Source organism: Danio aesculapii, chromosome 5 (assembly GCF_903798145.1).
Source record: "Danio aesculapii chromosome 5, fDanAes4.1, whole genome shotgun sequence".
In the NCBI taxonomy this organism is placed as follows: Eukaryota; Metazoa; Chordata; class Actinopteri; order Cypriniformes; family Danionidae; genus Danio; species Danio aesculapii.
In genome coordinates this window covers 41153338-41178190 of record NC_079439.1, presented here as the reverse complement: position 1 = coordinate 41178190, position 24853 = coordinate 41153338, and the positions used below count along the sequence as shown (strand labels likewise).

The following is a 24853-nucleotide window of genomic DNA, read 5'->3' as shown; positions in this document are numbered from 1 at the left end:
AAAACAGAGCATCATATACCGTATTGCAATATCAGGTAAGAGATTAGCTACTTTTAAATAACTGTAGCCTGCCAAGTAATCTATAATGTATTCAAGTTATGTAACTTGCACAACACTAACATAATTTCAGTCTTGTGAACTAACTATATCTATCTATGTTTAGAACACACTAATGGCAGTGTTAGCAAACATAACCGTCTGCCCACACCACGTCCCATTTCTTGCACAAATTCAGCCTTCGAGCGGTGAGCAAACACGCGCGCCGTGGACTGTAGGCAGAATCTGCCGCGCGCGCGCTCCACTTTATGAATGGATGGGAGTGGCGCCGTAGTGTCAGTGTCGTCACGCTGGTAATAGGCGCTGGCGTTCGGCAGTGGACTTGACAGGACAGCAAGTGGACAGCATATGACAGCAGACAGAGAGGGACACAGTCGGGCTTCAGCTGCAGAGGGAGGCAACACGGTGAGCACGCAAACGTGACAGACGGGGCCAGTTTACATGTTACAAGATGGGAGGATGGGATTTTGGGAAGACAAAGGAATCGCAGGCATGTAGTTTTTTTCACCGCCCGTAGACAACTTTGACACGTTTTAGGGACTGAATAATAATAAAAAGTTGCATTCCTCGATGTCCTCACGTTGACTTTTTGATTCACGCGATTTATTTCACCCCAAAACAGAGCAGCTGGTCATATTTTTTTGTGTTTGTGCTAAACGTTGCTCTGTTTGGACACCCCGAAGTGCATTCCTACAGAGTTGCGGCAAAGTAGAGAGATAATTGTGCCAATCTGATTTCATAGGCGTGACAGAATCAAAAGGGCGAGACAGAAACTCGCATCAGCACCACGCGAGCTCACACTTCGTCTGGTCAGTTTAGGAAGAGACTCACACACACGAAGCCCGTCCTTGCAAGATCCCAGAACTGACGGTCTGCAACTGCTGTCCATCCCAAGAGTTTTGGCCAGTCCCAGCTCGATGACTAACTCATTTTTCTTTCATCTATATGGAAGAAGGACTCAAAACGGTGTTGTTTTTGTAAGTAGAAGACAGCGAGCACTTTGTTGAAGCGCGCGCGGCGGAACCCGAAAGATTCACGAGGCGAAATCACACTAAAGGTAAGAAGGACTTTTATTGACAGTCAAAACTTTGTTTGAAGTTTGAAGTATGATTAAGTATTTTGGTCGCGTTCATTTTTCTTTTTATTTGTATTCTGTGTGTGGTTTTGTGTTTTTAAACGTGCATTGAAGAGCAGAGATTTGCGTTAATACAGTGCAGCCTTCTTAAGTGTTTTACTAAAGTTTAAGATTAATTGATTTCAATGAAATCAAAGTGTTTCAAAGTGAAAATAACAACAACAACAACAAAAAAGAAATTAAGATAAATTATTATTAAAGTTAATGACATGCAAGCAAACATTACAATAACATTGTCTTTTTACAGTAACTTCTTGTCAAAAATATTGCTGGCATGCATGAAATCACCGAATGCTCTCTATATATGAGCAGCTCAGCAAGTTTTGAGATACAGCCATTGTTTGTTTTGTCAACCAGCACACAAGTCTGTGTGTCACTTGTGTAATCTATATGGGCTGAGGATTACACTACACCAACTAGGGGTGTCTTAAGGTACTTAATGGGGTCAGTGGGTCATGAGTTAATATTTTTTAATTTTAAGATATTAAAAAAGTAAAACATTTTACTTTATTAGTACTTTATTTCCAGGGGTACTTTAAGAGTCTAGCTTTAAGTGCCTGTAAATGTAAAAGTCCTGCACTACAAGAACACATTTACAGTTAGTAAAGAAATCTCAGTCCTTCCTATCCAGATTGATGTGCGGGGCACTTTGTAATGAATTAATACTGCTTCCACATTTCTTCACATAAATTTTGAGGCATTCAACCAGCTGAGTAAACACTGACTGTCCGGTTACAATCCACACCGCACCCTATAGGCTGTTTTAATAATGAATCAGAGTATTCAAAGAAAAGGACAGACACATGAAAAATTAGTAATAACAATAGCTATTGTGGGGAAACACCCATTAACTGTGTACATTCCACAAGGAATAAGACTAGTAATAGATTTGTCATTTCACTTTGATTTGCAGATTAATCAACAACTTATGCTGTGATGGCTGTCTGTGATTGAGTTAATAACAAACTCTGATTAATATCTTTTGAGGCTGTAACCTTATCGTTTGGAAAATACAATCCTGACAAACAATGGGAGCAGTAAATGCATGATTGCCGGCAGTTAAAGACAGTTAAGAAACACAATTGTATGTTTTTCCAGCCATTTGTTATCTATCATGGAACTTAAACCACTGTTTTTTTGGGTGAGGCAGGCTGTGGAACGTTACCGCCCTGTCTTTCTTTCTCTCTCTCTCTCCCTCTCTCATTCTTTCTCTCTCTGGACTCCATCTCTAAGAGATTGTTGTTGGTGACTTGAGCTTTCCAGACTGCTTGCACTCCAAACATTCCAGGCCTCTTGAGCACCAAGGAGAAGGCCAGCTCCACGCAGCTGGGAGCTATATAAGACCCACGTGTTGAGCAACATCTTTAACTTGGTCTTGCACTCTCTATGGCCTGATACAAGCAGAGGGAGGGGGGGGGGGGGGGGGGGGGGGGCGTTCCGCATTCCACTTTCTCTACCGGGGCAAAGCGCCATCCAGATCCCAGCAGGAATACAGAGAGAGGTAGAAATTCCAGCGTGTGGACAGAGGAACGCCACAGGTCATGACAGGATGAGGGAAGCATTCATACGGCACACATGAGGTGTATTCTCTGAATGCACACGTGACGTTGGACACAAACAAGTGCTGTTCATTCTTGGCGACTGTCAGCATCTGACCTCTGCACACACATATACAAACATGGAGGAAAAACAAACACGCATCTTCCTCCCAAAGCACATGATGTGTGTCTGTGCTGGAGCAATGCAGTTTGGAGAGACGGTCATTGTACAGTGCTCGGTCTCCCTCTGTGTTTTTGGCTGCTTTCGCAGTTGTTTTTGAAAGGGGAGAGTTCGTGTGCAAAGAAAGTTAAGGCCAGGACAGCAGGCCGATATAGTGAGAGAAAAGAGTGGGAGAGAGGGAACGGGAGGAGAAAGTGGAGAGTAGTTCCTCTGGAAGACGTGCAAAGGGCTGTGGGAGAAGGATCTTGGATGAATAAGACGCAGCTGCATGCAAAAAGATAAAAAGAGGGTTTGAAATGACAGACAGCTACATTAAAACACCACTTTCTTTGTCTGAAAATCAGGAATCACAAGACACTTTTGTAGATAGGAGAGGAGGAGTATTAGAAAAGCAATGTGTAATGCAGTGCAGCGTAAGCATAGAAAAACTTCTGACTTGTAGGTAAAAGTCTGGTCATTATTGCAGTTTATTCTGACCAACAAGTTCCCACTTGGACCAGAAGAGACCATCTGACCGATACGTACAGTGACTAGTAACAGGTTATTTTGCTTTAAGTTATTTATGCATTCGACAGTCACTTTTATCCAAAGCAAATTACAACTTAAACACCACATTAGTCCATTCATTCCATGGGAACTTTCACAAGTTGTACTGTAAAAATAGCAAAAGATATGTGAAAACTTAGTGATCAAAGTCCATTCATTTATTCATTTTCTTTTTGGTTTAGTCCCTTTATTAACCAGGGGTTGCCACAGCAGAATCAACTGCCAACTTATCCAGCACATGTTTTATGCAGCGGATGCCCTTCCATCAGCAACCCAACACCGGGAAACACCCATACACTCATTACACACATACACTATGGCCAATTTAGCTTATTCAATTCACCTATACCACATGTCTTTGGACTGTGGGGGAAACCGGAGCACCCAGAGGAAACCCACGCGAACACAGGGAGAACATGCAAACTCCTCAAAGAAACACCAACTGGCCCAGCTAGGGCTGGAACCAGCAACCTTCTTACTGCGAGGCGATCTTGCTACCCACTGCGCTACCGTGACGCCAACGTGATCAAAGTTGTTCAGTTATTTCCACATGCAAAATGTTAATGTGATTATTTTATAAACAAATGTAACATCTCGTTTTGCTTGTGTAAAGAGCTAAAACCCTTAGGATGGACAACAAAAATATCAAAAGATTTAAATGCAGTTTAGTGTCAGAAAGTTTTATAAAAACGTCACAGAACAGTTGCTGTCATGTGCGAAGGGACTGGTATATTCTTTATATCTATATTAAATATGGTTTTGGTGATATCTTGATCCAGGTCAGGACTGTTTGATCGTAACACTATGAGACATTTGAAGATTTTACAGCTTGTGAGCAAAACAATTTATAGTTTATCCAAAAATATCACTTACTTTGATTCCATATCCATATGACTCACAAAAGGAGATGTTAGGAAGAATGATAAATCAATTAATAAGTTAATTTTATTTATGGTAAAGTTATTTTAAAGTTATTTAAATGGTAAATTACAAAATCTCTCTGCCTCGGTCCACTTTTGTGTGTGCAATTGTAATTTGTGCAACAGCAAATTTATAAAAAGTTGATTTGTTTAACAAATTAAAACAAGTGATACCTTTTATTTGTTTGTTTTTTTACTTTCTTTATTGTCCACAAGTGGAAATTTATCTTCGGCTTCACCACAGAATCACATCAGCTTTCACATTACACACATCAAAGAAAAAACAGGCAACACAAATACATTCAATGTCATCACATTTATCACATTAAAGACTCTATTTAAAACCCTATACATACTTAGAAATTCTAATGGCAGTCCGCACACAGGACATTTGATACACATTTTTCTTTACTTGAGGTTGCCTAAAATGTCTTTTTGATGGCAGGAGCTTTTTATATTTAAGCGATGGGAACAATCTTCAATAATGACGTGTGCTTTCTGTTTAATTCTCATTGAATAAATTTCATTTGGTTGTCTTTGTGCTTTACCTACAATTGCACTGGCAATTTTACTACTCGACACAGTTTTTGATTTTCCTTAGTTGGCAACAGTCCATGCAAATATGTTAAAACTCACCACACTTTCAATAAAGTTCTTGTATATCATCTCCAGAACATCTGGACTCACACTAAATTGTTGTAACCTCCTAATGAGATATAATCTCTGCATTGCTTTTTAAAAGATGCACTCTGCATTTGCAGAAAAGGTCAATCCACTATCAACAAATGTTCCTGATTTTCATGTCCCTTAAGGACCAAAGGTTTCAACCCTTGACTAAGAACTAGTTTATTTCTGCTAATTATCATCTCCTTGGTTTTATTAAAATTGATCTCCAGTGAACTCCTTTTACACCAGTTTTGAAGCTATTTGATATAACTATGGTACAAGGTATCTCCATCTGATCCTGTTTAAGTAAACTGGCCAACAAGTGCCATATCATCTGCATACTTAACTTAAAACCTTAATCCTGGATCTTAAGTGTTCATTTGTGTAAAGAGAAAAAGGTAAGAGTGATAAAATGCTTCCTTGTGGAACTCCTGTATTTATAATCATTGTTTTAGACACCATATCGTTGACAACTACTCTTTGAGGACGATTTAAAAGGAAATCATTAATCCACCAAATAAGATCACCATTCACTCCTGGTTAGCTAGAATCTGTATAACGCAATGTTTTAACTTACTGCACAACCAGAGAAATAGATCAAAGCCTACTAATATACCAGTTTAATCATCAAAATAATGATTTTAATTATTATTATTATAAACAATTTCATTATAATCATTCGCTGTAGCCCAGCTCATTAACTTATTACTAAGTGTCACAGGTAAAGCATGAATGAAAAAATATCACACCCTCCCACTTGATGATAGAGCCAACTAGGGTTACAGGTTATGTTAGGCAAAGCATGACATTTTTGAGGACATACATGAGAACACAACACCCATTTCGGTCACACTTTATTTTGATGGTCCATTTGTTGAATTTAAGTTACATTGCATCTTCATGCCAACTAATTCTTATTAGATTAAGTAGACTGTTAGATTGGGGTTAGGGTTAGTGTAAGTTGACATGTACTTGCAAAGTATCTCATAGTCAGTAAATGTCTGATAAAGGAGCAGTACCAACAGATATTAAGCATGCAGTCTACCAATACGCAAATGGACCATCAAAATAAAGTGTTACTCTTATTTCTTTTTGTTTCACTCTTCATCACTATTGTCATCTTCTCACTGTATGATGAAATGGATTGAAACAGAAGCCTTTTAGCACTAAGCAGTTAATTATTTCATTATTATCTAAAAAAAGAACTTATGAACTAAATGAGTGCAAATATAAATAGTTATATGTTTATTTACTTCTAGTTTGGGACCATTTAAAAGATGTTTGGTTGAAAAAACCTCAGAGGTATTCGCTTGCTTTATGCTCACAGACACATGCGGTTGATGAGTGGCAGTGTTGGGAGACGTGACGACAGGCAGGTGTTATGCTGGAATTGTTCAGTGATAAGGTCCACTGCCCTTCAACCCTCATCTCCTCCCCGTCCCAGTGCAGATTCCCTCTCTCTCCTGCTGTATGTCAGTTTGTTCATGTGTGTATCCTCTCTCATCAATGGAGACTGCAGATACTATTACACATTGAACAACTTTTGACACACTTTTGGGGGAGCATGAACTCAGTCAACCAAGACTTCTAGTCGCTACAGGAGTCATTGCCTATTGAAGTTAGATTCATATGACACTGCTGTTTGACATACTACAGAGTTTGTATTTTTCTGTCACAGGTATTGTAAGCTGTTGAATGAAGTTCTTCCAGAATTAGGTTATTCTGTCATATCCTTTCTGTTTTTTTTAATACTGGATTCCAATGTCTATTGTTTGTGAGGTATGCATTTTGTGTGTGTGTGTGTGTGTGTGTGTGTGTGTGTTTGTTTTCAAAAGTCAAGAGGTACATTTAAATCTTAAATATTTTCTCACATGCTGCAGTTACTTCAGGTTTTGCTGCTTTTGACAGCTGTTGATTAAATATGTCAGGTTTTGGTTTTATTTTTTCTCTAAAGCCCCAGGCATTACTGATAAATGGGTCAGGTTTTGGTTTAATTCTTCTTTAATTAAAGCTTCAGATGTCACTATAAATATCTAAAGCAATGCTAGTTTTATGATTCAAAAATCTAATATCTTATACATAAGCAACAACATACTTAGTATCCATGAAATTATATTGTGTTTAATATTTATTGCCTTGGAGAAACACATAAAGCATTGTTTTGTTCCTGAATCAATCAGTGTTTTAGAAAAATACATTGAGTGAGACATGAATGACTCAAACACAATATATATATATATATATATATATATATATATATATATATATATATATATATATATATATATATATATATATATATATATATATATATATATGTATATGTATGTTTAGCTCATAATACTTTTAAATGAAGGCACAACTCAGCCATGAAGTTGTAGGCCACATAACGTCTCAAAGCGAGTTCAACACATGCTGAGGCACACTGCGTAGAAGTCACAAACTTTCTGCAGAGTCTAGTGCTACAGACCTCCAAGCTTCATTTGACCTTCAGATCAGATCAAGCTTCATGGAATGAGAGTTTTGATGTGCAAGCAGCTGCTCTCAGCCTTACATCACCAATTGCAGTGAATTGCATGTAGTTTTGTAAAGTAGACCTCCAGTGAACTGTAGTATAGTGGAGACATGTTCTCTGTAGTGATGAATCACATTTGTTAACAATTTGGGTATGGCCCCTTCCTGTTCCAACAGCAGGTCAGTGCACTAAACAATATCTGTAAAGACATAAACATGTGAGTTTAGTGTGGAGGAACTGGACTGGCCTGCACAGAGTCCTGACCTCAACCAAGTGTCTCAGCTGAACACCTTTGGGATAAATTAGAGTGGAGACTACATGCCAGACCTTGTCATGAAACATCATTGCCTGAACTAACAAATGCATTTCAAGGAGAACGGTCAGAAATTCTCATAAACACCCCTAAACCTTGTGAAAAATCTTCCCAGAAGATTTGAAGCGGTTATAGCTGCAAAGGGGGGACCAACTCCATACAGATTAAGATCGGATGTCACAAAGTTCATATGGATAGATGTCCCAAAAAATGTAGTAATGTAGTGCATTTTCCTATTTAAGAAATAAGAACTAGAGCCAAAGTCAACACTAGAGTGACCCAGTCAGTGCAGCATATTTATCAAGTCATATAGCAGTTGCTTTTGGATCGAGACACTGTGGCTTCAATAAATGTCCTTGTTTCCTTGACTGTTTGAGTTTACATAACTCACATAACTTCCCAAGCCCAAAAGTTCAGCAAGCAAAATGTTCTGACTCACTTAAAATAACTTTTCATAAAGCTCTTTTGGGTGGGTGTGGGATTCATTAAATGAGAATTTAGCATGCCTATGCTCTGTGTGTATACGTTATGTACTGTATCGGTGTGTGAGAGTTCATTTAAAAACTGAAAACCAAGTTTTCAAAACAGCTCCATCTTGTTTGAAAGTGGAATAACCTCGTTTGTGACGAGGTCACTTTATAGTTTCAGATTTACAGAAGAAAAGAATGCACAGACAGTTACAGGAAAACTTCAAACTTCGTTTTTTTTTTTTTTTCTCTGTGCTGTAGATACAAAAAAGCAACCCGACACGTTGACCCGGCAGTGCCTGAAAACCACTTTCAAAAATAGCTCGCCCAACATGATCTGTGATCCCATAAAAAAGCATACAGTAGTAGTCAGCCAACACACAAAGTGAGTCATGAGGAAAACCCTGTATGGCAGGGAGTGGTTGGTGTGGCATTTTGTATTGAACACCCACAACTCAAAACGCACTGGCTGCAGCTGTAATTCCTCCCAGAAACACAAAGACAAGAAGACTCTATTGTATTATGGCACACAATGCAGCTCTCTGTATATGACTGTCATCCAATACAAAAGATAAAAGATTGCTTTATTTATTTCACGTTAAGAATAAATTTTTTTTGCCATTGGGTCATATAATCAAACTTACTGTGATATACTGCAATGCATTTATCAGGGTGGACAGTATTTTGATTGATTGCACTATACTGCAATTGTAATTAGGGAGTGTTTAGAAAATCAGTTTACAGTCAAACAATCATTATTTTTGCAATATACTAAACCCCATTTTAAGGTTACAAACTTCTATAAGGATTTACTAAATATACCCTGCGAAACATTAGATGTGAACATAGCATTTTTTGTGGATGACCTCATTGCATATGCATTGAAAGGTGTTTGCCTTTTAGAGACAATATTTATGTGTGAGGAGTATCTTAATCATGCAACATGATTGACAAATATTTGTGGTAGTCATCTTGGTAAATATTTAACACCCCAAAAACAAGTCATTATTTGCCTGGATACTTAGTAGATTATATGCAACTTATAATCATCGGCTCTACTTGTTTGCAACATCATTTGAGATGGTTAGTGTGGTGCATTACTCATGTTCTTGAGCATGTTCTTGTTCTTTAATTTGCACATTGTCAGTAAATCACAAAACTTCATTCACTCTTGCATGTTTAATAAATCTGGCCCTTGTTGGGATGATTTTGTAAGGGAGTGCATAAAATATATAATAAACAAATTACAAGCAGAGATAAATAGAGTAAAGAAAACATACACTACCTGACAAAAGTCTTGTTGTCGATCCCGGTTGTAAGAGAAACAAATAATAACTTGACTTCTAGTTGATCATTTGGAAAAGTGGCAGAAGGTGGACTTTTCAGATGAATCATCTGTTGAACTGCATCCCAATCATCACAAATACGGCAGAAGACCTATTGGAACCTGCATGGATCCAAGATTCTCATAGAAATCAGTCAGGTTTGGTAATGGAAAAATCATGATCAGGATCAGGGCTGCGAGATATCTGCAGAGTGGATAGCAATTGAGGTATCAAGACATTTGTGCTGCCCATTACATTACAAACCACAGGGATGGGAAAATTCTTCAGCAGGATAGCGCACCTTCTCATACTTCAGCCTTCACATCAAAGTTCCTGAAAGCAAAGAAGGTCAAGCTGCTCCAGGATTGGCCAACCCAGTCACCAGACATTATGAACATTATTAAGCATGTCTGGGGTAAGATGAAGGAGGAGGCATTGAAGATGAATCTTTAATGATCTTGATGAACTCTGGGAGTCCTGCAAGAACGCTTTCTTTGTCATTCCATATGACTTTATTAATAGGTTATTTAAGTCATTAAAGAGATGTATGGATGCCGTCGTCCAAGTTCATTTCTTTTCACTAAGCAAAGTCAATCCTTACTGTTCTTATTAAATAATTACAAATCAAGGCATGATATTTTATTTTGGTAAAATAAGCATAATCTAGAGGCCTTTGTCTTTCATATAAGGCACTTCTGACACCAAATGACCAATTAAAAGTCAAGTTATTATTTGTTGTTACTAAAACTCGAAGAGACGACAAGACTTTTGTCCACTAGTGTAGAGATGAAGGAGTCTAACAGTATACAGTTACAGAAATAAAATAATCAAATGTACAATAAAGCTGTATATTCTTTATTGCGCAAATAATTAAATACCATTAATCTTTGTTAAAGCTACCAACGTAATAATTTTTATGCCCAAACGCTTTAAACTCTCTTAAAATGTTTACACAGGCCTTAAAAACACTGATTAGCAATTGATAAACTTTCACTTTATTATGGTTAAACTGAAATGACTCCATTTATGTGTTCTGAAATGGTGCACCTGGTCAACTATAATCTTGAATCCACATTGCACGTCTTGCGATGTGACTATTAACACATTTCTATATCAATGCTAAAACGATATATTGTTCAGCCCTAATTTTTGTAGGATATTTAGAAATGTAGGTGTTTTGCAGGATTTAATTTTATATATAAATATATATATACATTTTAAAATCCACATCATTTAAGCTAGAGCTGCTTGAAACTTACTGCAAGACTTCTTTATTCTTTGATTCCATATTTAAATTTCTAAAACCAGACCACTATATTTGTTTTTATATACAGTTAATATACAGCGTATATATATATATATATATATATATATATATATATATATATATATATATATATATATATATATATATATATATATATATATATGTATGCATGTATGTATGTTTGTATGTAAATATACTGCATATGATGATGCAATCAAATGTAGATGCCTTTTAGGTTATGTTTAACAGAATTTATTAAGTTAAAAATGATCATTTGATATGATTACTGCATTACTCTGATTTATTTGAATAGGTGTAAATTCAGAAATTTGGTGCACCCCGAACAAGTGGACTAAAAATCATTTTCAAATGATGTTTTATTCAGTCTGACTGAAAAATGAATGCAAGATAGACCAGAGATGTTTAAATGAAACAAAACAGTGCAGTACAGTACAGTACAGGATGTCAATATATGTAACCAAAGGACAGAATGCTAAGATACCCATCAAAGTCATGATGTTGTCTATTACAATTCAATACATTACAACTATACATATATTTAATTCAATACAATATTTACATAATGTTCAGCCTTAAAAATGTCAACTTAAATACCAAGCAAACAAACAAACACTAATATACCAACATCAAAGCTATTTCTCTCAAAGCTTTGGCATGCACACTTTTGTTATCCCAATTATTCTTGACAAAAGCTCAGGTTTTATTGTTGAGTCAGCTACAGTTCACATTACAGGGTGTGTGCTGGTATCTTGCAGTACTACTGTACCACAGTCCCTCCCAATCATTATCTGATCAGTACATTTGCACATGTCAATGACAGGTTTATTGCTTGTTCAAGAACAAACAACTGTTGTTTTATTTTCACACTAATACATCTTGCTATAAATAACAAAAAATGTTTGGCATGAAAACAGAATGTGCTTTTGCTTAGCTGTGATGGTAATGATGTAATTGGTAACTGTTAGCCAATAAGAGCCTAAAGTGATAGGCACAGACATAACAACAATATAGATTTTTCCACTGGTTTTTGGAGATGCTGTTTTAAGTGTTCAGCAGGGCGCCAGGCAGTAAATTTGCTGTGTGTGCTTGTGTTTCTGTTCATAATACAGTATACGAGCCTATGTTTTGATTGTGTTCTGTGTACATACTGTAGCAGTTCCTCTTTTTGCTAGCAATGTTTCTATTTCTGGACCTAATTTTATTTATTTACTCTTCTTATCCAAGTTTTTAAACAGTCTATGCGAATGCATTCCTGGGCGGTTAAATTTGCCAGTTATCTCAACAAAAATTCTTCCTGTCTCTGAAAATTCTTTGCCCAAAACAGACAGAGAAACAGTCAGCAGCAGAATTGGCCTTCAAGACACAGTGGTTTGAGTTCATTATGTTCAGCTTTGGGCAGAATAACAGTGTAGTTCCTCATTTCTCTGCCGGTAGACAGCTGGGTTCTAGTTTGACCTGCAGTCCTTTAGAGATGTATGTTCTTGGCATGTTAACATATTTAATTAGCCTGTTGATCAAATCTGCATGCACTTTTGCACCCTGAAACATATTTCATGCCCTGTTGTACTGGTTCTTTATTTGTTTGGAAAACAATTATGATGCTTTCCACTAGGTGTGCCCTACAATTAATTTTGTACATTATTCAAATTTGATTTACTTTGACAGGCATATGTAAATGCCTAAGGCTGTTTTCATTTCTTAACTGCACCCCACTGACAAAAAGTGCACCAATCTATAAACTGGTTATTCGTTTGGTTAACACTTTTTGATGTTCCCCTTTAGACATTTAATTGACTACAAGGGCTCTATTGTAACAATCTAGGCACAAAGTCTAAAGCACATGGCGCAAAAAACATTAAGGGCGGGTTTGAATCCACTTTTAGGGACAGAAAAATAAGCTCTGCATCACGGCGCATAGTCTAACAGAGTTGTGCTTATCCTCTTAATGAGTTATGGGTGTGTTTTGAGCATAACCTGCATTAAACCAATCAGAGTCTTATGTTCCATTCGCTTTAAGAGTCAGTTGCGTCATGTCATGGCACATTTGCTATTTACATGGTGGACTTTGTAAGTGGAAAAACTGAACGCTTCACTAGCGAGAAAAAAGACCATCTGCAGCGAGGATAAAGAATGAGCCTCCTCCATTTGGCCTCTTTACTTTCTCTGTACTTTACTTTACTCCTTTACTTTTGTGGATAAAGAAACGGTGTTGTACGCACTCCAATGAAGACATCCATTAGCCTACATATTTAATTTAGTTAAAAAAAGTGCAAAGATTTGTTTCAAAACTATTTCTAAATTCAGTTCTACTTTCCAGCGAACAAATAAATGAACAATAATAATTAAGTGTGGTCAAAAAACTGAGTTATATCCAAACACACGTTCTATTTTTATGCCCCATATAGTGACGAATACGTCTCCAAAACCAGACAGGTGGACAAATCTAAACATGTTTTCATTAAAACAAATATAAATATGCATATAATAAATAATCAGCTTCTAATAATAATAACATTATACAAATGCAAATTGTCATGAATAAATTGAAATGTATGATAGGGTGTATGATAGGACCCCAAGTGCCTTTTCAGCTTCTTGCAGTCAAAACATTATTTGTAGACATGCTGCTTAATATCTGTTAGCACTTATTTTTGATGCTCCAACAACACACATTCTAATAACTGTAAGTAACCTTGCTAGTACATGTCAATTGATTTTACTAAGTCTAAGCTAACTACTTTGCAAAGGGCCACACACTACAATTCACATTATAAGACTTTATTTAGGATAAATTTAGCCATTTTAATGCTAAATCTGGCTTCTACTTGTTCTATTTAAAAATTAAAACTAAAAATGAAAGTGATAATAAAAAAGTGTAGAGGAAAGGATCTGCCAGCTTTCATAATTAATATGGGATGTTTTTGCAAGATTGCAAACTGAGATCGTTGACATGACAGCTCTATTCATTGTTATGGAAACGCTTTTTGCTTTACAATTTGAATCATGCTGCTATAGAGGACCATCTGCCATTTACACAATGCAAAGTGTTAGGAGAATCAACTGCATGAAATCATATCTGGACTACTTTTGGGCATAAATTGTGATAAAAAATAACATTAACCTTTGTGGGCCACAAAATTGATCCAAATAGTAGATAGTAGATGTGTAATTGCAGTGTTATTTATAGTGAACAGAATGTCTTAATGGAACCGTCAAGGTAGAATATTACCACAGTCTTAACTATCCTGATGATGGTTAATCTGGTTGCCCGAGATAGGCTTGCTAATTTAGCTAGTAAATCTAGATTGTACATGCTACATTTTGTACTAATTGGTAAGTTGTGGTTGGTCTGCTGCTTACAAATTGTACCAAATCTATTAACATATCTAAAATTCAGTTCCGGAGGTTTTCTTAATCCTATGTGATTGTAAATACTTAATGACGGTAACCATGGAAATGATTTTTACAATACCAATTTGAGCCTAAATTCAATGATAAAACATTACAACATAGGCTCATTCTGGAAAACGTAGCCCTATATGCATTTCTGGAGATTGCAAATTATGTAGCCAGAGCTACGTATGGCTGCATTTCATCTTTAAAAAGAATGCTATGAGGCGGTATGACGCCGTTCCTTTTCTCGCTTACCAGCTGACCGCTTACCTCCGTATGAATGGCTTTTCCACTGTTACCAATTGTCCAGTAGCTTGTAACACGTACGTTTGCAGATTTGAGAAGTAGGGCGGCGTTGACCGCGCCAACAGGGTTTGAGTCCGGTGAAGAATGGTTCCAGAAAGCAGGTAAGACATAAACTAAAGCTTAAAAGTAAATTAAACAAGTAAATGACAGGGTGAGAATGTGGTAAAATCTGAAAGCATGGTAAAAATCAAAGGCTTTTCTTTTTCTGGAAATCTTTTTAAAACACTCGGTTGGGTTTAGGGAAGGGGGTGGGTGGGTCAAGTGGTGCTTTTTAAAACACTATCAGTTGGGTTTATGCAAGGGGAGGGTGAGGGATAGGTCGGTTGGTCAGTCAGTCAGTCGACAGCGGCCTCTGGTGGATATACGCAAGAACTGCAAGAAAGCAGAGCTCAGGGGACGTATTTTGCTCTCTCCAGAAATGTATATAGGGGTACGTAATCAGAATAAGCCTGGGTTTAAACATCAGAAGAACTAGTTGATCCACCCTAACCACCATAACTTTCAACTTGTTTTAGGAATAATAACCAATCACACATGTTTCTGTTGAGCTAATAAACACAACAGTCAGGGCAGGTCAAAGCAGACATTGTTCATGGGAAGCCAGTGCAGATAGTCTGGCATTATGTAAAAAGGTTTTTGATAGGCGTAGATCAGATATGAAAGTAAAGTTACCTATGGAGTAAACAACTAATTAATTAGCTTTACAAAGCTCTTTATGACTGCACATTTTAGAAAGCAAAAGTACTTTAACTTTGTCTTCAAAAGAATGTCATTTTAGATAAGCTGTAATTTGACTATGGGATAATCACATAGTTCTTTGAGTTGAGTACTTGTGTGTATAATCAACTGCTAATGATGTCATTGACATGTTATGGTGCTTTAGAAAAAACTAAGGATCTACGTCTCCTGAAAACTGGACTTCATGTGTCCTACATTATCTTTTGTACAAAAGAGCGAGTGACGTTTTTCAAAAGCATCCCTTCTGAATCATACTGTAATGGCCATTATAGTGCCAAATTTCAAGTTATATGTGCACAATTAAATTACGCATTTAATTTGAGCTGCCGTTAGGTTATCCTGAAAGAGTCTGTGGTGTTCTGCACTCAGCACTGATGTAGCCTTGTGATTAAACAGCTGAGTAAAGGCTTAATGAGATTAGCCTCTTCATTTGTGCAGGTTCTGCTTGAAGATGTTCACATTTAGCATGTGTCACTTTCTGCTAAGAGGGGCAGCAGCTCTGTCTCTTATTCTATTGTAAGATTAGACAGCTAATAGTAAAAATGTTAGTCATGTGATATATGTAATTTGTTGTGGAAAAGGCAGATAAGGCATATAGTTGATCAGAGCTCAATGGTGCATTTTCTGGAGTGTTTGGATCCATCAAATGAGTGCTGGCCTCCACTTGAGCCTCTGGGATTTTATTTGTCGTAAGTCTGGATATTGATACAGATTTCTCAGTTTGATTTGATGTGCAAACTGTTGTGCATTTGGTCTGTTGGTGCATTTCATTTCAGAAGGTGGGTTGTGGTCTGCTTTCAAAAGTCTGCTCCAGGTTTATGGAAACATGACTGTTACATGCATTTTTATACAAAGCAAAAACAAAGCATCAAAGGTTGCAACAGCGGAATGAACTACCAATTACTCTGGCTTATGTTTTACCAGAGTACAACCCCCAGTGTTGCAAAACACCCACACACTCTCCCATTTACACACTATGGTCAATTTAGTACATCTAAATAAACTATATCATATGTCCTGGGATTGGGGACACTGAAGCACCCGGAGGAAACCCATTTGAACACAGGGAGAACATGCAAACTCAAGTAAAAGTACCATTACTTGCTCAAAAATGTAGTGCAAGTAGAGTAAAAGTACCTGTTGTAAATATTACTCAAAGTAGGAGTAAAAAGTAGCCCTTTTAAAAGTACTCAAGAGTAGTGAGTATAGTGAGGCCTACACTGGGAAAGGTTAATGCGTTTACATGTAATTTGTAAGTGTGTGTGTGTGTGTAAACGTAACAATCTGTAGTGCATTTAGTTATTGTTTAAGGCCATTTCAGTCATCATACAGTCGACATCTGCCATCTTCTCATCAGTGACATGCAAACAGTCTCTGGGTCATTGCGTGTAAATGCTTTTAATGCTTCCACACAGCTTGCAGCATGTCTGTAGGTAGTTCAGTACGATTAAATTTACTTTCTATGTGCAATTTGATTGGACTCGCAGGACTGATTTTTCTAATCCCATAGACAGGAAATAATTATGTAGTGACTGCAGGTTGAAGGAAAGTAGTGGAGTAAAAGAAACTAAAAATGTACTCAAGTAAAAAGTAAAAGCACACATTTTTAAAACTACTTCAATTACAGTCATTTGAGAATTTGTAATTTGTTACTTTACACCACTGGTCGTAACATACAACAGAAAAGCTTTTGACATATTTCCCACAAACATTCCCACACACAACTCTGGAAAATCTTAGAATCTCATGTAAATGCTGTTTTCTGGGTATAGCCGGTTTACTGATTAGCATGTAAACACATAAAACCTGATTCAGAAGTAATCTGACTTTTAATAGTTCTCTGAAGGGCTGCACAATTTATCATTTCAGCATCGATATCGCAATGTGATCATTCACAATAGTTACATCACAGGATATGCAATGTGTAATGTGCATTATAGTTTATCATTTGAATGTGATTTTGAGACCTGTGACCGTATTATGATTTTAAAAGCATTTAGTCTTAAGAAATTGAACCATATGTAACTATAACGATTCATATTTTATTGATTTACTTTTATGTTTAATATTCAGTTACTGTACCTGAATACAGTTAGACTCAGAAAAAAGATAAAACACTCACTTTATTTCAGTTGTATTTATATATTTTTATTGTGTTTATATATGCTTGTAGATTGTTTATTTGATTATATGCAGATGTACTCCTCTACAAAATCGTCATAATCAATCTAAAATGATTAATTCTTTCCAAGTAGAGATCTGTAAGGTAAAATTGTATTTATATTGCAATTATATGGCAGAATAACAAAATATCGCAATTTTCTAATTTTCCAATATCGTGCAGCTCTAGTTCTCTGCTTATTTTGAATGTTAACTCATTGTCTTGCCTTGTCCTTGTCTTCCCTGTGTATTCTGCCCTCATTCCCACATCACCTAGACCTGTGCAAGTGTGAACTTCATATATCACTCCCTACCTGCTATCTTTGCCTATCTGCCCGTCTGTCCCTCTCAAGCCTGTCAGTCCCTGTTAACCTGGAAAAGAGAATGGAGATTTCATTTCTTTAATTATTTAGTATTTTTTTATTACAAAGATAAGTGAATCCATCTACTCACCTAAGCTGTCAACTTTACTTAACTTTATCTGCCGCTGGCCTGTTTTATGCTTCATTCCTACAAAGTATACAGAATCCTCTCAGCTAAGTTATGATGAAGCCTGATTTTGTTTAACCTCCTTTGTTGAATAAATTGACATTTTTTTACCTGTTGTTTCTGACAACTGTGTGTAATGAAAATATTCTCAGTGGGAAGACTGTATATGATGGCAATGTCAATGTATTTGAGAAGATTGTATGTATATTAGACGATAGATGTAACTGAGTCACTCAAATATTGGTATAAGAGCACACAAAAGCCTTCTAATAAAGCCTTTGTATGTTCACGTCATGTTCATAATTTAAATAGCAAATATTTCATCACCCATTGTTCATGTGAATGAAATGTTTACCACAGTAACAGAATGCACTTTTTACATGCTTTGGATGGAAGCTGACACCTAGTATGCTGTACATCCGAACAGTAAGTAGGTCACACTTTGCACATTGACAGCTGGCCTGAACTCACTGCGTCAAAATACTTGGAGAGTTTGAAATTGTGTGTTGATAAGGCAGTGTGGCCTGTCCCAGTGTTGTAGAGATAAAATCTGTCGCCCCTCTTTGCCCCCCTACATCAACTCCCATGCACTGCTTGTCTTTTGTCTAGGCTGCTTTAAAAGTTGCAGGATTTCAAGACTCTCCTTTGACATGAAAACCAAGAGTGGACACTGCCAACGAATTAATAAACTGTCCAACTATGTGTAGACTGATAAAACGATGTTAAATAACAACATAAAACCCAAAAATATTTTGAAGAATGTTGTTAACAAAAACTGTTTTAGAGCCACAATGAATAGCCTGTAAATATATCTAAAAAACAATTAGGTGCAATTTCTGAAAAAGGAAAAAAAACGTAACACATATATGGCTCTATTTTAACAATCTAGGAGCAAAGTCTAAAGCGTACAGTACAAAAGCATTAAGGGCATGTCCGAATCCACTTTTGCTACTTTAAGGATGGAAATATTCAGTTTGCGCCGCGGCGCACGGTCTAACAGGGTTGTGCTTATTCTTATAATGAGTTATGGGTGTGTTTTGAACACATCGTGCATTGAACCAATCAGAGTCTCATCTCCATTCCCTTTAAGAGTCAGTTGCATTGAGCAATGGTGCATTTGCCATTTACATGGCGGACTTTGTAAGTGGAAAAACTGAACGCTTCATTAGTGAGAAAATAGTTAAACAGACCATCTGCAGCGAGGATAAAGAACGAGACTCCTACATTCGCCCTCTTTACTTTCTCTTTACTTTACTTTTATTCTTTACTCCTTTACTTTCGTAGAAGAAGGCGCACTCCACTGAAGACATCCATTAGCCTACAGATTATATTTTATTTGTTAAGCACAAAGATTTGTTTCAAAACTATTTCTAAATTTAGTTCTGATTTCTAGCAAACAAATAAATGAACAATAATAATGAAGTGTGGTCAGAAAACTGAGTTATATCCTTATACACGTCCTATTCTTATGCCCTATATGGTGATGCATACTGTACGCCTCCAAAACCCGACAGGTGGACAAATCTAAACTTGTTTTTATTAAACAAATATAAATATGCGTATAACAAATAAGACTGCTAATAATAATAACATTATACAAATGCAAATTGTCATGAATAAACCAAAAAAAGCTTCCCGACATGAAGAGGGCATGGAGGCAGTGGTTTTTTTTTATATCTACTGTATGTAGTAAATAATAATTTCTGTAACATTTGAAGCAATAATTTTTTTTCATATGTAAAGATATTTGTGTGTTGCTGTACATCATGTGTGTATTAAGCAATGTGTAAGTGTTTGGACCCACATGGGTGCAAAAGTAACGTGCTCTGTGCTGTACTTTAGACCAACTTTTAGTTGGTCAATGACGCAGTCTATTTCAGATTCTCAAATTAACAACAATCCTTTTTAGACCAGCACACCCATGAGTCCGCAAATAGCAAATGGGTTTGCTATTTAAACAACATGGCACAAATCGTGAAAATAAGAGTTGCGCTGGTCTAAAAATAGCAACAAATCAAGCCATGCACATCTTGCGCCTTATTGCACCGGGTGTATGATATGGCCCTTACACTTCATGAATCAGCAATGAAAGTTTTAATTAATGAAATTTGACTGGAACTATGTCTGATTGAATGACGTAAATCATATGTGTAGCTAATAACAATATAACTGTAAGATAATATAATATAATTTTGATATAAATACGATATCCTCCTTATGTGATTTCAATAAAGGTTACCATGTTTGTAATATATTTTAGCTCTCAGCATTTTATGATTAATGGTCATTAAGATCAATAAAGTAGTTCTTTTTTCATTTCATCACATGCTGCTTGTCCCTTTCTCTCCTTTTATCTGCGTTGTTTCTCCAAACCTTATCTTTGTTTGGATGTTCTGCAAACGAACTCACAAGCCTCTCACATGGGCAGCACCATGCCACTGTTTGTGGACTGATACCAGGAAACCTCCCCTCTGTTCTCAGAATGTCAATCTCATCTTTTTCTCCATTATTCACTTAAGGACTTGTTTGGAGACTTTGTGTCCATGGTGCAAAATCGTATCCCTTCTTTAGCACAAGCTATTAGTACCCATGACAGGAGCATGCAGCACAAAGTTCTCTGTTCCCACTCATGATGACAGTTTGTCCACTGGCATCGCTGCTGTGATTTAGTGCCGTCCTATGACTTCCTGTTTATGCAATTTTTTGCAGATCAACTTCATTACATTCATGCTTCTTAAAAAAATGTCCTCATTGTATAATTGGTCTGACCTACTTTGCCTACTCTGAATATGTTTGCAGTAGAAAGAGTTATGCATCCTGTTATGATAGATAGTTGATCAGGGAGCAGGAGCAGTAAAACATAGTTTATAATGTTTTTTTTTCTGACCACCATTGACCATTCTGATTTTCCTTCTGTTTTGGGATGAAGCAAGCACACCTCAAAAAAGAGTCCTCATAACTTTTTTTGTATCCTGTTATGTATATCTAAAACAAATTGTCATACTTCCAGCACAGAGTTCATAATCTTCATGTACTATTTGATTCCTAAAATGAAGTTTAAGTGAATATCCACCCATCAAGTGAGCTTTTTCATTTTTGCCATATTGCCCAGCCCTAGTTCAGTGAATGAGACATCTGAATTAATCAAATGTAATCACAAACGTTTTGGCTAACATGAATGTACTTTGTCCAAATTTAATTCATATTACGCACATTCACATGGTCATAGATATAGACAAATTATTAACCTTCTTATGAAATTGTAATTCTTTTTCATATTTTGTTTTTCAAAAGTGACATGGCACGGTGGCTCAGTGGTTAGCACTGTCACCTCACAACAAGAAGATCACTGATTCGAGTCCCGGCTGGGTCAGTTGGCATTTCTGTGTGGAGTTTGCATGTTCTCCCTGTGTTCACGTGGGTTTCCTCCGGGGGTGCACCGGTTCCCACAGTCATTAGGACATGCCCTATAGATTAACTGAACAAACTAAATTGGCCATAGTGTACTGTATGAGTGTGAATGTGAGAGTGTATGGGTGTTTCCCAATACTGGGTTGCAGCTTGAAGGGCATCCACTGTGTAAATATATGCTGGACAAGTTGGTGGTTCATTCCGCTGTGGTGACCCCTTATGATTAAGGTGACTAAGCTGAAAAAAGAAAATGAATGAATGAATATTTGTCAAGTGATGTTTAACAGAGCAAAGCAATTTTTACAGTATTTCCTATTATATTTTTCTTCTGGAGAAAGTCTTTTAGTTTGCCTGGAATGGTCTTTTTTATTTTAATTTTAAAAACTACTAATATTATGAAATATTGTGAAATATAACTGTCATATAATTTATTTCAACTGGCTACAGAGCAAACCACTGTTGTCCAATGACTTGTCTAATTAAACTAATTTGCCAGTTGACCTAATTAGCCTAGTTAAGCCATAAAAATAGCATTTTAAGCTGATTACCAAAATCTTGCAAAATAACTAGTAAAATATTATGTTCTGTCATCATGTCAAAGACAATATAACTTAAAAAAAATAATTCATTAATAATAAAATAAAATCTTTTACAATGTGTTGAGATAAATATGTCATTAAACATCACTTCAAAATCATCAATGAAATAAGCTGTCACAAGAGGGCTAATAATGTTTATCTTCAACTGTACATATATAAACTTTTCAACTTGACAGTAGGCACAGGCCGGTATAAGATTTTGATGGTATGATAACCTTATAGTATGGTATCAACCTGATGGTATGATAACCTGATAAAAATATCACGATATCACGGTATTGTGATTACTGCTCTAAAATAAGTTCTTTTTCAAAGTCTTAGTAAAAACAAAAACTTTTTTCCCCTTTGAACACAATATATTTTAATTATCAACCATTTATAATATTTTGGAACAGTAAACTAGTCAGGCTAAATAATTTGAATCAAACATTGACTTATGTTGTCTTCATTAGTTTCAAAAACACTGATTTCTTTACAACACATAAAAAACACTTTAAAAAACTTTACATAGAGTATACCTTAGGAACGACAAAGAATATTTTTGCGGTTTTAATACCTTAAGTTTTTCTAAACCGCTGTAAACCTTGAAACTGGTTATCATCCTATGGGTAAAAGTAAAAAAAAAAAAGTAGAAATTCAGCAAAAAGATATTTTAATGTGTTTGAATACTGTAAACATTTGTAGCTTTTAATTTTATTAGATTAAATATTGCTTTTAAGACTTGTGAAAGATTATTAAACATTTTCACCACCACTTTTTTTCCAGTCTATGTCTAAATATGTGTGTGTTCATGACCTGTGGCTTACAATCATAAGTCACGATAACAAACATAGCTCACCTCTCCAGGAGATGCTTCACAGTGTTTCCCAGGCTCACCCTTCATCCACCCAGTCTAATTTATGTTTCTCCGTTCGCTTTGCTGTGCGCTGTCATAATGTCAGTATGAGAAGCCTGACTGTAAATTACAGGCTTGGACACTTTCACTAACCTCACCTCATAATACATCATTCCACTTAAACCCTTTCATAGACAAATCCCACAATGGCCACATGTTCATAGCTTTGATTTGCACGTGTCTCTCAGACTTCTCTGGTCTGCTTTCGGGTGCTCCAGAGGGGCCACAGGGGCATCACTTTCTCAGGGCCTGCTGGTGCACTGGCACTGGCAGAGCTGCTAGAGTCCAGCTGGGTCTGAGATGGATGGCAGAAAGGGCTGCATTGACTGAAGTGTGGGAACAGGGGCTGTATGTGCTTCTCTAAAATCTGTGACTGACATCACAGCCCGGCTTTGTGTGATGACATCATTCGCAGTCTGGACATATGAGAAAAGAGAGCTTTATTTTTTTGAAGTGCTCATTGTTTTGTTGAATGTAGTCCCCATTCTGAATGCTATCAAAAAGGGGAACACCATGGCGTTGTTGAGTGATCTTTTCTGTCGCTCTCTACACTTTCTAAAGCTCCGGATTGTGATTTAAACCAGCAGACACCACTAGAGGTCAGTATTCAATACTTGCTGTGTCTGTTGTAACAGTTCAGTGGAATAAATATATCAATGAATTCCCAAGACCAGACACCATAAAAAATGTTGTATATCTTCATACTTTACAAAATGACATACATAATCTGAAGAATAATCAATCTAAAATATGTGCTAATACATTTTTTAAAACCTTTAGGCCATTTATTGAAGGTGTCACAGAAATGCTTTGCTGAATGCACTCATTAGACATTTTAAAGCATTTTGATCCTTTTATTCCTTTTTATTTCATCAAAGAAGAGCTAGAAATTCACATAGTGAAGTTGAAACTGTTCCAGAGGACATGTTTCTTATGCCTTCTGAACATTCATTCATTCATTTTCTTTTCGGCTTAGTCCCTTTATTGATCTAGGATCGCCACAGCGGAATGAACCGCCAACTTATCCAGAATATGTTTTACACAGCTGATGCCCATCCAGCTGCAACCCATTACTGGAAAACATCTGTACACACTCACCTATACCACACGTCTTTGAACTTGTGGGGGAAACCGGAGCACCCAGAGGAAACCCACGTGAACACAGGGAGAACATGCAAACTCCACACAGAAATGCCAACTGACCCAGCCGGGGTCAAACCAGCGACCGTCCTGCTGTGAGGCAATTGTGCTACCCACTGCGCCACCATGCTGCCCTGCCTTCTGAACAGAAATGGGCACAAAAAACAACAGATTTTTTAATTTTTTGATAAGTCACAATATAATGTTCTTTTACTTTGCTTATTAAAATAAATTAAACATATTTTTAAATTATAAAAACTTCAACTTAAAGATTTAGTTCTCCCAAAACTGAAAATTACCTCATCATTCACTCCATCATGTGGTTTTAATTAGTTGCTTGTGCCTTTAAATTTCTTTCTTCTATTTAACACAAAAGAAGATATTTTGAAGAGTGCTGCTTGCTGTAACCCATTAACTTCCATAGTAGGAACAAAATACAATGGAAGTGAATGGTTCCCACTCTGTAAAACCCAAAAAGTTAAGGAAACTCAAACCATTTGAGGAAACCGATTGCAACAAACTATTTAAGTTTAAAAACTAATCCTAATGAGTACTGTGAACTTAATCCATTTGAGTAAAAGAAGCAATTTGAGCACGGTAAATCCCAATAAATGAAGAGAACTCAAACCAACTGAGTGCTGTAAAACTTAATAAGTAAAGGCAACTCAAACTGTTTGAGGAAACCGATTGCAACAAACCATTTGAGTTAAAAAAACTAATCTATATGAGTACTGTGAACTTACTCCATTTAAGTTGAATTAATTAAGTATT

The 24853-nt window shown here is 36.5% G+C and overlaps 1 protein-coding gene across 1 annotated transcript in view; it reads left to right on the top strand.

The window, feature by feature from the left end:
* Positions 1 to 357: 357 nt before the first annotated feature.
* Positions 358 to 24853, top strand: part of rhobtb4 (Rho related BTB domain containing 4) — a 77184-nt gene continuing 52688 nt past the window's right edge. Inside the window, exon 1 of the mRNA XM_056458198.1 lies at positions 358 to 1114. The gene's annotated coding sequence lies outside the window, so the exon portion shown is untranslated. The remainder of the gene's footprint in view (positions 1115 to 24853) is intronic.